The sequence below is a fragment of the Monopterus albus genome, unplaced genomic scaffold (genome assembly GCF_001952655.1).
Source record: "Monopterus albus unplaced genomic scaffold, M_albus_1.0 scaffold18.1, whole genome shotgun sequence".
NCBI classification, from domain to species: domain Eukaryota; kingdom Metazoa; phylum Chordata; class Actinopteri; order Synbranchiformes; family Synbranchidae; genus Monopterus; species Monopterus albus.
The window spans coordinates 8,829,117-8,840,585 of NW_018127898.1; the positions used below are offsets into that span (position 1 = coordinate 8,829,117).

General features: G+C 42.6%; 1 protein-coding gene across 1 annotated transcript in view; it reads right to left on the minus strand.

Annotated features, from left to right (window-relative positions):
• Window positions 1-11,469, minus strand: part of pdzrn3b (PDZ domain containing RING finger 3b) — a 95,796-nt gene that overhangs the window by 45,736 nt on the left and 38,591 nt on the right. The window lies entirely within an intron of this gene.

Consider the following 11,469-nt stretch of genomic DNA (forward strand, 5'->3'; position numbering starts at 1 on the left):
GAGCGGTTCGTTTTATCTTTGTGCCCAAATTTCACCGCCTGTGCTCTAAATCTACTCCGCCAAAAGAGAAAGTGAGCAGCAGTGGTTGAGCGAGCGAGCGTGTAAAGAAAGAGAGGGAGAGGCACTAGCAAAACAATGTAGTGAGTCTGAGAAATAAAATGGTTTTACCTTCATCAAGGAGGTTATGTTTTTGGTTCCAGGAACCAAAAGGAGACAGAACATATGTAATAGCTGACAACAAATGTATTAAGGATGCTTTATGACATTATTGCTTAATATGAAAAAAAAAAAAAAACACCACACTGCATTTCTAAATTTTACATAAAGTACCTTTTTGGTCATATTGTGTGGTAATTTGGTTCTACTGCAGGTATAATGTTCCTGTTACAGCTAATTAGGATTTGAATTTTTGTAGAATTGAAGACTGATTGTTAGATATAAAACTTGAAAGTACTTTTGCTGCTACTACTACATCTAATAACATGAAAAGGCCCCCTCACTGTCCACTTTTAAGTCTTATTTGAAGACCTACTTTTATTCATTGGCGTTTGACCAGGAATGACACTCTGTCCGTAGTGTTACTGTATATATTACTGTCTATAGCTTTTTATGTGTTGTTTTTATATCTGTATGATATGTTAAGTGCTTTGGTCAGCTGTGCTGTGGTAAAGTGCTATATAAATAAAGTTGAGTTGAATTGAGTTGAGTTGAGTTGAAAATGCTACTCCGGAAACTTTTGTTATACAACAAAACAAAACCAGCTCAAATAAAAGCTCTACATAGTAGCAGAATGGTTCCAATAGAGCTGGCATGAGAGAGACAAAGCGAGGGGCTGGGCATCCTCTTAATTCCCTATCTAATTACTTGTCCCCGGCTCACTCCAGGTCAGAGACCCTGCAGGTCCCACTCTAATCAGTCTCCTCGGCCCACTTCAGAGGGCCCTGATTACCGGGAAGAGAAGAATGGAGTGAGAGAAGAGAATGGAAATACAAAGGGATGAAAGGAAGCAAGGACAGCGGAAGGAAGGTGGACAGAGCCAGCATGGAAACATATCTTGTCTGTCTCTGAGCTGTCTAGCTTGTGAGGTCCGTTCAGCTTCCAGCTGATGCTTCCTCACTGGCTTAGCTCAGCCCTTGAAGGCGCAAGCCATGTGGGACTCTGCTCAAATTTGCTGCATCTGTGTGCTTGGAGCGTACGCACGCAAAGCTCTTTCTCCATTGTCACAAAGACTAATTCTCAGCGTAGCAATAAACCCAAGCAGACAGATGCAGCATACACAGCAAAAATTGGAGAGTTAAAATTTGGATGTTAAAGTTTTCAGAGTTAATCTTAACTCCTAAATTATAATTTTTACACTTTGGGAGTAAAGTGTTGTTCAGTGTTGGGGTTATTTGACAGTGTTGATTACAGTGGAGTTAGTTCAACTCCTAAGAGATTTAGTGATGATCCACCCACTGCCCCCAGTCCTTCGGGTGAAAAGTCAGCGCCATTATCGTCCCGCATGTGGACTGTGGAATGGTAAGTAAAAAAATATATATCTTACTTACAGAAACATTTTAGTTGATCCTGTGACTTCAACAATAATATGTAGCTTGTATTTAACATACACGGATAACATTTTTCAAAGCATATCGATGCTAATCTGGACATGGTGAGAGCACCTATGCACACCAGCAGGGAATTGTGAATTGAGTAATGTACCAGTGAGTGATTGAGGGAAAAGAGGTAGTATATATTGTTAGGTATTTTTAGTCAGATAGATATTGGATAGATACTTTATGTATTAGAAATGTTAGTGGAGATAGGATGTCTAGTTAGACTGTTAAATGTTTAGGCCTGCTTATGAGTTTCTACAGGGTACATCTGGTCAAGGATACCAGAGAGAAGAGTTGATGACTGTCAGCAGACAGGGTGTTTAATATTATTATTACGATGTGTATAACTGTACACTTAGCCATAATGTTCTTATGTTTAAGACATGACATGTACTAGAGGTCGTGAGAATGCTTTTAGTTACACACCACTTAACCAACAGACATACACATTCACATGTTGATTTGCTTCATGTTTTGACTACTGCTAGGGCTAGCTACAAAGCTGGTAACAGAGACGTCTCGGTTGACGTTTCTGTGTAGTATGGGGCTAGCCCAACCGAAGTGATAAAAATGTATAGGCCTGGTGGGCACAGGGTCTTTCATCTTACATCTGCCTGCGTGCAGGATGGAGGTGCAAGATATCTGAGCTAATTTCACCTGTGATCCTTTGAATAAATCAGCACTGTTTTGAAGTTACTTGGACTGCCTCGTCTCTCTGAGTTAGCATGGTAAGACGAACTGACCCTACAGCCTTACTTGCAGAAACGTTTTAGTTGATCCTATGACTTCAACAATAATATGTAGCTTGTATTTAACATACACGGATAACATTTTTCAAAGCATATCGATGCTAAGTTTAGACGTTTATGTAATTTGTCCAAGTGATTAGCATTTTAGCTAGCAGCGTGGTAGCTAGCTAGTGACGCAGTTTATAACTAACGTTAAGTAAAGGAAGGAGCTGTAACGTGTTGTTGCTGTTGACGTGATAAACTAAGTTATTACATGTACTGTGTGTATGCTTTGTGCGCAAATAGTACGTTTGAGAAATGTAGTTGCTAACATTAGTTAGAACATGCCCAGACAGGCTCCTCATATGTTGCCCCCTACATTTAAGTAATTGCTATCGTTACTACCCTCTTAGGGTTTATTAAACGTGAATATTTGAAGTTGATGGAGACATTTTCAGTGATGTAGTAAAACAAGGCAATGTGGTGTTGACTGTTTTTTCAAATGATGGTAAGTTGTATTCAAATGTAAAAAAAATGGTAAAAACAATTTTGTTCTTCTGTTCTTTTCTGACAGTTTTGTGCTGATAACTAAAGGGGGGGGGGGCCCACATTTTAAAGTACATAGGTTAACACTGAACAGAACTGAACTGTTTCTGTGAACATCTGTGTATGTTTCTGAACAGAGTGACACTAGCACTCCCAAATGTAAATCTGCCGTATTTAATTTGAATCCCTCTTGGTGTTTCCTTAACACTTTTATGAGTTAAAAAGGTAACTCTGAAAAAGTGTTAAATATTTAACTATTTCAAAAGTGTTAATTTAACTCTGGAAAGTGTGGAGCTATATAAACTCTGTGAGAGTCAAATCAACACTGGACTTTTTACTGTGTAATAGCAGAACTCTTTCTGTGAACATCTGTGTATGTTTCTGAACTTCTCCAGTCTTCTGTTGGGACTGTGTGAAATGAGGAGCCAAAGCATTCAGAGAAGAGATAAGGGAAGGCGGTGCAAGTGCATCAGAGAGAGTGAGGCTACATTTTCCAAAACAATTGCCCACTAGCATCATAACCCCAAACAAATATGTTGAGTACAATGTGTCTGTCAGATAACTATCAATTTGCTCAAAATGCAGGACCATGCTGCCAACGATTCACTAATGAGGAAGGATATATTGTAAAACCCACACATGCTTCATGTTGCTTTTTCATTATAGTTAATCATGTCTGTTCCTTGGATTTTCTCTGGTCTGTTCTTTCTTCAGGTATAGTGACAATCACTGCTGAATGTTATTTAGAACTATCCAAACAAACCTACTGGGCTCTGGCTGAAACTATAAAACATCACTTCCAGTGTGCCTGAGGATTTTTCTATCATCTCAGGTGCTTGTAACTGCAAATAAAAGCAACCCTTTTACAAACTGAGTGACTGTTTTGCTAGATCCATCTGCAGATGAAAAAAGCCTTGCGTATTTGTTGGAGAATACTGTGGATAATTAGTTACAGATGACAACTTTCTGAAGTTAGGTGTCAGTCTTGAAATGACTGAATAACAAGTGAAACCTGATGGCGCACGAAATTTCTCCTCGACATTCCTCTAAGTCCTCTAATATATGGAGTTTTTCACCCACTTCGGGAGAATCTAGAAGTTTGGGTGCAAAAATTATAAAGTATAATTTCAAAGCATGAGTTTAAAGGAGAAGTGAGGGAGAAAACAGATGAGGGAAGAGAAGAGGAGTGGAGGGAGTGAGCGGAGCAGGAGGACAGATTTAAAAAGCCCAGGGCTGGTTCTCTCTCTCTTTCTCTCTCCACACTATGGATGATCAGTGGCTGCAGTGAGGCTGGCCGCTGGCTAGACTTGTCTGTCCACAGGTTTAAATTTAGGCTGGATCAGATGCGATGCTTTGGCCATGGCCCTCACAGCCAGCTGGCAACTCGCGGAAACCATCCCTGACCACATTATTATATTTCCTCGCTTCTCGGGGAGGCAGACACGGCCACCTGACAATAAACCTCATGGGATGCATGCAAAAGGCTTAAGATTTTAATTCATAACTACCAATTACAATTACCTGAACTACTGCTACAAGTGTGAACACATTGCAGTGGTATGTATTTAAATTAAAGTACTAATACCAAATGTAAAAATACTCTATTAAAAGTAAAAGCCCTGTTTTTAAAATCTTAAAGGTAGTGTTGACCATTCATTTCAGAAGCTCTTTTTGTTACATTTCTTGAAATTTTCTTGTCATCTGTCAGTGAATACATTAAATGCATTGACGACATAAAGAAAAAAATCCATCATCACTGGCAGGGGCACGATTGAATAAAGCCTGACCTGTAGTTTTACTCGGCCCGAGCAAAACCATTCTACATTCCTGTCAACCCAACTTCCTATTTGCATGCACCTGCCCATGCACTCATTGTGCAAGCAAAGAGTCTCCCACAAGGCCAGGCAGGCAGACATGTTACCACTCCATTCTTATAGCTAAAGCTAGCGAACTATGGCAAAGCAGGCGCCCGCAGCAGCTTTCGGTTGCAAACAGAGACCATATTCAAGAAAGTTACGACTAAAAGAAGTTGGAATGCTGGAAGAAGTAAAACCAAAATTAACATTGGTGTGGTGTTTGAACGATGTTGACAATTCAGAGAACGAGAGGGGTTGAAAAGTGACGCCGTGGTGGCTGTGTTTCTGCTGGAAAGGTAATTATCAGATGTTGTGTTTCGGGGGAAAATCTGTAAACAGGCAGTGCACGTTGCTGTGCGCGTTGTGTTTTGGAGGAGTGGCTTTAGGGAGACGCCAGAATGAAAGGGTGGGATTTCTTCAGTTGGCTACTTTCAAAATCAAGCTTCCTCTTACTGGTTTTTCCAGGAACACCAACTACACCTTTAATGTAACAGAAAATGGAAATAATCAAGCAAAGTACAAGTACCTACAAACTGTATTTATGTACAGTACTTGAGTAAATGTACCCCACGGCTGTATACAACTGATGAATGTTTCAGGATATTTAAGATGTTGAACTGAGATGTAATATAAGGAGCAAACTTCCCACCTACAAATCCAATCTTAAAATACTGTATACATCACACTCTTAGACCACCAACTAAATTTCCACTGAATAAAAAAAGAGAGAGAGTGATTCCATTGCCAGTTTTGCTTTGTGTTCACCCTGACAACACACAAAAAAGAGAAAGCAGTGAAATACTACAACAAAAACTCTCCATCTGACACTGCAGCATGCAAACTGTTCCAGCAGAGGTAATGATAATAGTGAGATGTCTTATCAGAGCATCTTATGTGAAAAGTCTGACCAGCATTCAAATCAGAAAATAACACATAATTGCAGATGGTCTCATTCAGTTCTTTGAGCTACACATCTTTTTCAATCAAAGAATATGCGAGAGTATCTGTTTACAAGCTATTACTTACTTCCCTTTCTAGCTGGCTTGTTGTCCACATTGTGCTATCTTTTCTGTAATTGCACCTTATTATGCCAGAGCAACAAGGGAATGATGAAAAAGGGACACCGCCTATCATGTAAACATTTTGGATGTCAATTTGGCTTGTGCTATCCTAGCAGTTTTCTCTCAGGTTCTAATCTGTGTGCGTGTCAAGGGGGCGTAAACCTCAGACGGGAGACGAGCTGCGACCTTCTCCACAACAACGGAGGAGAACAGACAGCGTGGAGTCTCTGCAGCTGTTCCTCTGCGGCCGCAGAGGAGAGCTTTTAATTGAATGTGAATGTAAGTTACAAAGGCTTTTAATTTGGCCTTGGCTTGAGACGTACGCCAGGAATGGGCGGTGAGGAGTCGGGTGGGACGGGGGGTGGGGGACTTGAGGGAAAGACAGCCCCTGCCTCATCCTCATCATCGCATCTCAACCCACCTCCCTTCCCTCCCCCACCCTTTTTAAACCCCCACATCACACAACTCTAATTACTAGCCAAGGGAAAGCTGGGAAAACAACAACAATTTACAACACACAACAACAACAAGGCACTGTGATGTGCCAAGAGCAGGCTGTAACATCCTCTAAGCCAAAAATCAAATTAGGGAGCAGAGACAAGAAAATGCAGTGAATTAAAAAAGCAGGAGGCTCAGCTGTATCCTTGAGTAATGAGCAGAGGAGCGGACATGTGACGGCTCCAGTGAGGCGGTGGTGGGAGGGGGGTGAGGAGCCTGTGGTCAGTGTGTGTTGGCTACATGTACATTACAAGGCATGTCTAGGTATTTCAGCAGACGTAATTGTGTGATAATTCTATCGGCTGGGTGGGAAGAGTGCTGACGTGGAACAGCCGCGGAGGGCCTCCATTCCTCTTCGTGTCTCCCCCTCCCTCTCCCTGTTGAGCACAGTGGCACCTTGGTGGAAAACACTGCATGAGGAATAGATGGAAATTCAAGCATAGGATCATTTTTCAATTCAGTAACTCACAATGCCTGTGTAATTGGCATATGGGTTTCATTTGTGCTCTCCTGTAGGTGAGAGGTCAGAGAAGGACAGAGGGAGGTTGGGAGTTGATGGCCTAGCTAAACCCCCCATCAATGACTTTGGCTCTAGATTTAATGTCCTTGTGGGAAGGATGCTTCCTTGAAGTGTGCGGCTGGCTTGCACGAGCTTGTATTAAGTGCATATGCAGAGCAACAGCCAGTTCTGTTTGCCTTCTTCCTGAAATATGGGACTTTTGAATGTCACTGATGAGCCCGGTTTGTTGTTGTAGCACTCCTTCACCTTCAGCACATATGTGCGTACAGACACATAACCACAGAAACACGAGCAGACAGGCAGGCGGGATGTGAGCTTTGTGTACCCATCCATGAAAAGCACACATAGTCAGCACTCCACATGGGTTTGCAGTTAAACAGCTCCAGGACGTGGCCGTGGTGTGAAGGCCAAAGGCATGTAAACACCGGACGACAATGAGCAGACTGACCAGAGCGCACACTTCTGTCAATACAACTCTGTTCCCACAAGCTGCAGACCTGTGCTGGAAAACAATACACTCACATTCTGTCAAGTTAGGCTCACTTAGGCTCAAACCGGTGGAAGGAAAAAAAAAAATCCTGTGCATAAACTCTTTGGAATGCCGCCTTGCTCAACAAAAACAAGCCTTTGAGGAGTTCTGAAAAAGAGAGCAAATTTACTGCAAAACCTATCTCTAAAACATGATGCATTGGTCTGCTACAGACAGAAAAATATCATCTTAAAAGCCTCACGTGACATTTAGTTGGACCTTATTCAAATTACATCTGGAGATGTTTAACTGTCATTAAAATATGTGCTGGCTGAATGTATAGGGCTCAAATTACAGCCGCCAAAACAGCCGGAGAAACATGTGAATCCAGCATCTCTCCTCATCACCACTGTTTCTGTCCACAGTCAAGCAGAACCATTGTGTGCTGCTTTATCAGTCAAACATTTACGCTCCGGTAGTGTGAAAACAGGTTTAGTTGGAAAGCAGATTAAGGCCTTGTTTCCTTGTAAATTTATGGGGATGAGAGCAGAGGTGGAGAGAAAGAGCAAAGGGTAAAAAGGAGAGGTAGTGATGGTGGGTGGAAACGGTCAGGAGCCTCAGTGCTGTGTGAGTGTCTTGCCAAGAAAAACAAGGCCAGAGCAACGCTGGGATCTGATTTCAGCATGGAAGCATGGCAGGAAACGGGTTCCTCTGGGAGGGGGGTGGATGGGGGGTTACACTTTATGTCCTCTCAAAGAAAGAAGAAAGATTTAGAGATAGAACAATCATCCCCTTCTCTCACAAGCCATCCAGCTACGATGGATGATGTGTTGTCTCCGTGGCATATTTTAACCCATACAGTACTTCAGCACTGCTCCAGGCAATGACGCTTTCACAGTGATCACAGTCGAGCATGAGTCCCTGATGTAGATCCTTGTGCCACACAGAGGTCAGTTCAGTTCAGAGCCTTGTATCTGCATCTGGATCACAACTTCACTGGTGGAGAGCTGGAGGGATACTACTCTGCACATGTGCAGAGAATTAGCTCTGGTTACGCAGTGATCGGGGGCCTAAAAAGCCTTTGTTACTTAGCCTCTATGTAACACACCACTCCACGTTTGTACAGCTGTCTTGATCTTACTTGTCAGTGGATTGTTTTTACTGTTTCTAGGCAGCTTCACAATGATGCCGACTGTGGCAGCAGCAAGCTGGTGGCGCTTTCCCTCTTGTGCCTCTTGTGCCACTAATGGCAAAAGGGAAAATGAAGTGTGTGTGAGGGACACTGAGAGTAGCTTGTGTCAAAAAAAAAGTCATTTCCTACATAAACATAGCATTGCTTTTGTTATTCTTGCAACATATTTCATGGTCATTTTCCCAGACCCTCACAGAAAGCTGCCAGAGTTTCCAGATTTGGTATGAATTCAAAATTTCTCTCACTTCACAGCTAAATTACAAAAACAATAGACACTGTTAAAAAGTACTAATATGATACCATGACTTTAGTTCCTTTGACAGTATATAGATATATAAATGTATATATAAACCAACTGCCCACCTGGCCGGGCAGTTGGTTTGGAGTTTATTGGAATTTGCACCCAGCTTCTCAGGGAGTTTCTTCAGGACGCAGGTTGTCACTGTTAAGTAACAAAAACGAGTGACTACTTGCTGTACCGCATCAACAGCCTTTGCTACGTCAGGTAAGGCTGGTGGTAGAGAAAATCACGTGTTCAGCAACAAGTCGACATCATGTTAAAAAGGTTGACTCTATGTAGTGAAATTGACTAATCTGTGCAACTCCTAATGTGTATAACATAAAAACTGGCATTCATTTTGAAGATCAATTAATTAGTGATTTTTTTTTAAGCAAAAATGCCAACCATTCCCTTGCCCCAGCTTCTCTTATCTTTCTGGATATGATGGTGAAATATAACAAGCTATTTTCACCTTGGGCAGTGGGAAATTAGAAATGGTATTTTTTCTGATGTTGGTGGCAGCTCTAGTTAAATGTTGTCTAAACACAAGCAGCTGTACAAGTTGTATAGTTACTGAGCAAACACACCATGTCATAGTTTGACACACGGCAGTTCTCAATACTAGGCATTTAGATTCAATACCCAGCCCGAGGTACCACAGGGCACTGGATATGTGCCAAAGAGAATTTTAGCTTCTGTACTTTTCATCACTTATCTAAACTTGACCAACTGGCAATTACCACAAACACTGTGTATCCGACTCCAAAACAAGCTCGCTCTGAGTGAGGAAACAGTGTTGCGCTGGAGGCCCAGTGTGCTGGAAGACCTTGAGGGCACAGAGGGAAAATACAAGTGTGGGACCTGGCTGGCAAACACAAACACAGCCAGCTAAGCTAATGTCTTACATCCAGTACCACAGCCCCCAGGAGCTCACTCCAATCCCAACCTACCCCCTCCCCTCCTCCCCTAACTCCAAGCTCCTACCCATAGCTGGTAGTAACAGTGCCAGATGTGCCCAATCAAGCTGATAAATAGCGGGGTCTGCTGTGGACCGACACACAGCTGTGGGTGCAGCTGTACATGGTTGTCAGGCCAGCTAGCTTGCTCACCAAGAGAGAAAGAGACGTGGAGACAAAGAATAAGACAGAGAGAGAAGGAGGGAGAAGAAAGAGCTGTACAATTCTGAAATAATCTACTTAGATCAAAGCATCGACATCTCTGACAGATTCATCTTCCACACTCTTACCACTTTAAACCCAATAAAGACTTTGTCGTGTTTCTAAATTCTCCTTCTCTGTTCTGTCTCCTCACCTTCTTTTTTTTTAACCACCCTCTATTTCTTTCTTGTGCAGGGACGGGGTCTGCTCAACACATTAGCAGAATAACCCTGTTCTGACAGCAGCTTTAGCCCAAATCGAGCCATCAAGAGGAGTTATGCCATCGTAGCAAACTGCAGATTTACAAGATACAATATAAATCAAACCTAGGGGGACATGGGGGAAGAAGAATGGGAAAAACTGCCCTGGTCAAAACAGAAACAATGACAGAAAACTGGAGGAGCTGCAAATTCAGAGGCACTGTGTATAAAGTACTGGATTCAAATCATTCAATCTTAATCCCAGCCGACCCGGGGCTTTTCTGTGCAGAGTTTACATGTTCTCCCTGTGCCTGCGTGGGTTCCCTCCGGGTACTCCGGCTTCCTCCCACAGTCCAAAGGCATGCAGCTTAGGTTGACTGGTGACTCTAAATTGCCCCTAGGAATGAGTGTGGCCATGTGTGGTTGTCTACATGTCAGCCCTGTGACAGACTGGCAACCTGTCCAGGGTGGACCCCGCCTCTCGCCCAGTGTCAGCTGGGGTTGGCTCCCCCACGACCCTATTCAGGAATAAGCGGTATAGATAATGGATGGATGGACAGGTTTGTAGAAAATATGCATGTGATATGCACTGCAAAATGTCTTAGGGAGTTTTCATATTCACTCCCTTGGCACTGAATTTATCTCTCTGTAAACAAATTCTGTGAAAAAGGTTAGACAATTCTGTTCTGCCAACTGCAGTGCCACATATTTCAGGGAGAGAGCTTGAGATAGGGCAGAAATCAGATGACTCCTCTAGCAATAAGAAAATGTCATTTAACTCAAAGAAGCTCTTAAAACAATTTTGTATAGAGTGCCACAGTAGTGAGCCCTAAAACCCAAACTTTCTTTTGTGCTTCTGGTTCCCTCGCCCCGAAGTCTGTGGCTTTTTGGTAAGTTGCCTTAAAAAAGATATTAACACAATATCAAGAGATGTTCATGTTTTATTCAGTGACATAAAACACATCAGTAAATACCCCACCTGTGATTTTTTTTAAGCTTTTAATAAAACTATCAGGGTTGTTGGTGACACAGACACTCATCTGCTCACAGGTCCACCTTTTCAGCCTTGTTGTGTTTATACATTGGCTTTTTGTTAATGGATCCTTGTCAGGTCCACTCGGCGCAACCTGCCTCTCTTTCTTTTTTTCCCTCTCCTGCTCTCGCTTTTTGCGGGATCAACGCCTCAGCTGTGTCGCATCGGGTAATTAGTGACTCGTGGGTCAGTGCGCACACCTGAGGCGTATTCCGGTGATTTATTGGCTTCCTTATTTATACCTCTGGCAGACGCCCCGTCTTCGCCGGAGCATTGCGACATCTAATGCACAATACTTACCCAGAGTAAGATAAATGTTGTTTTTGACCTGCAA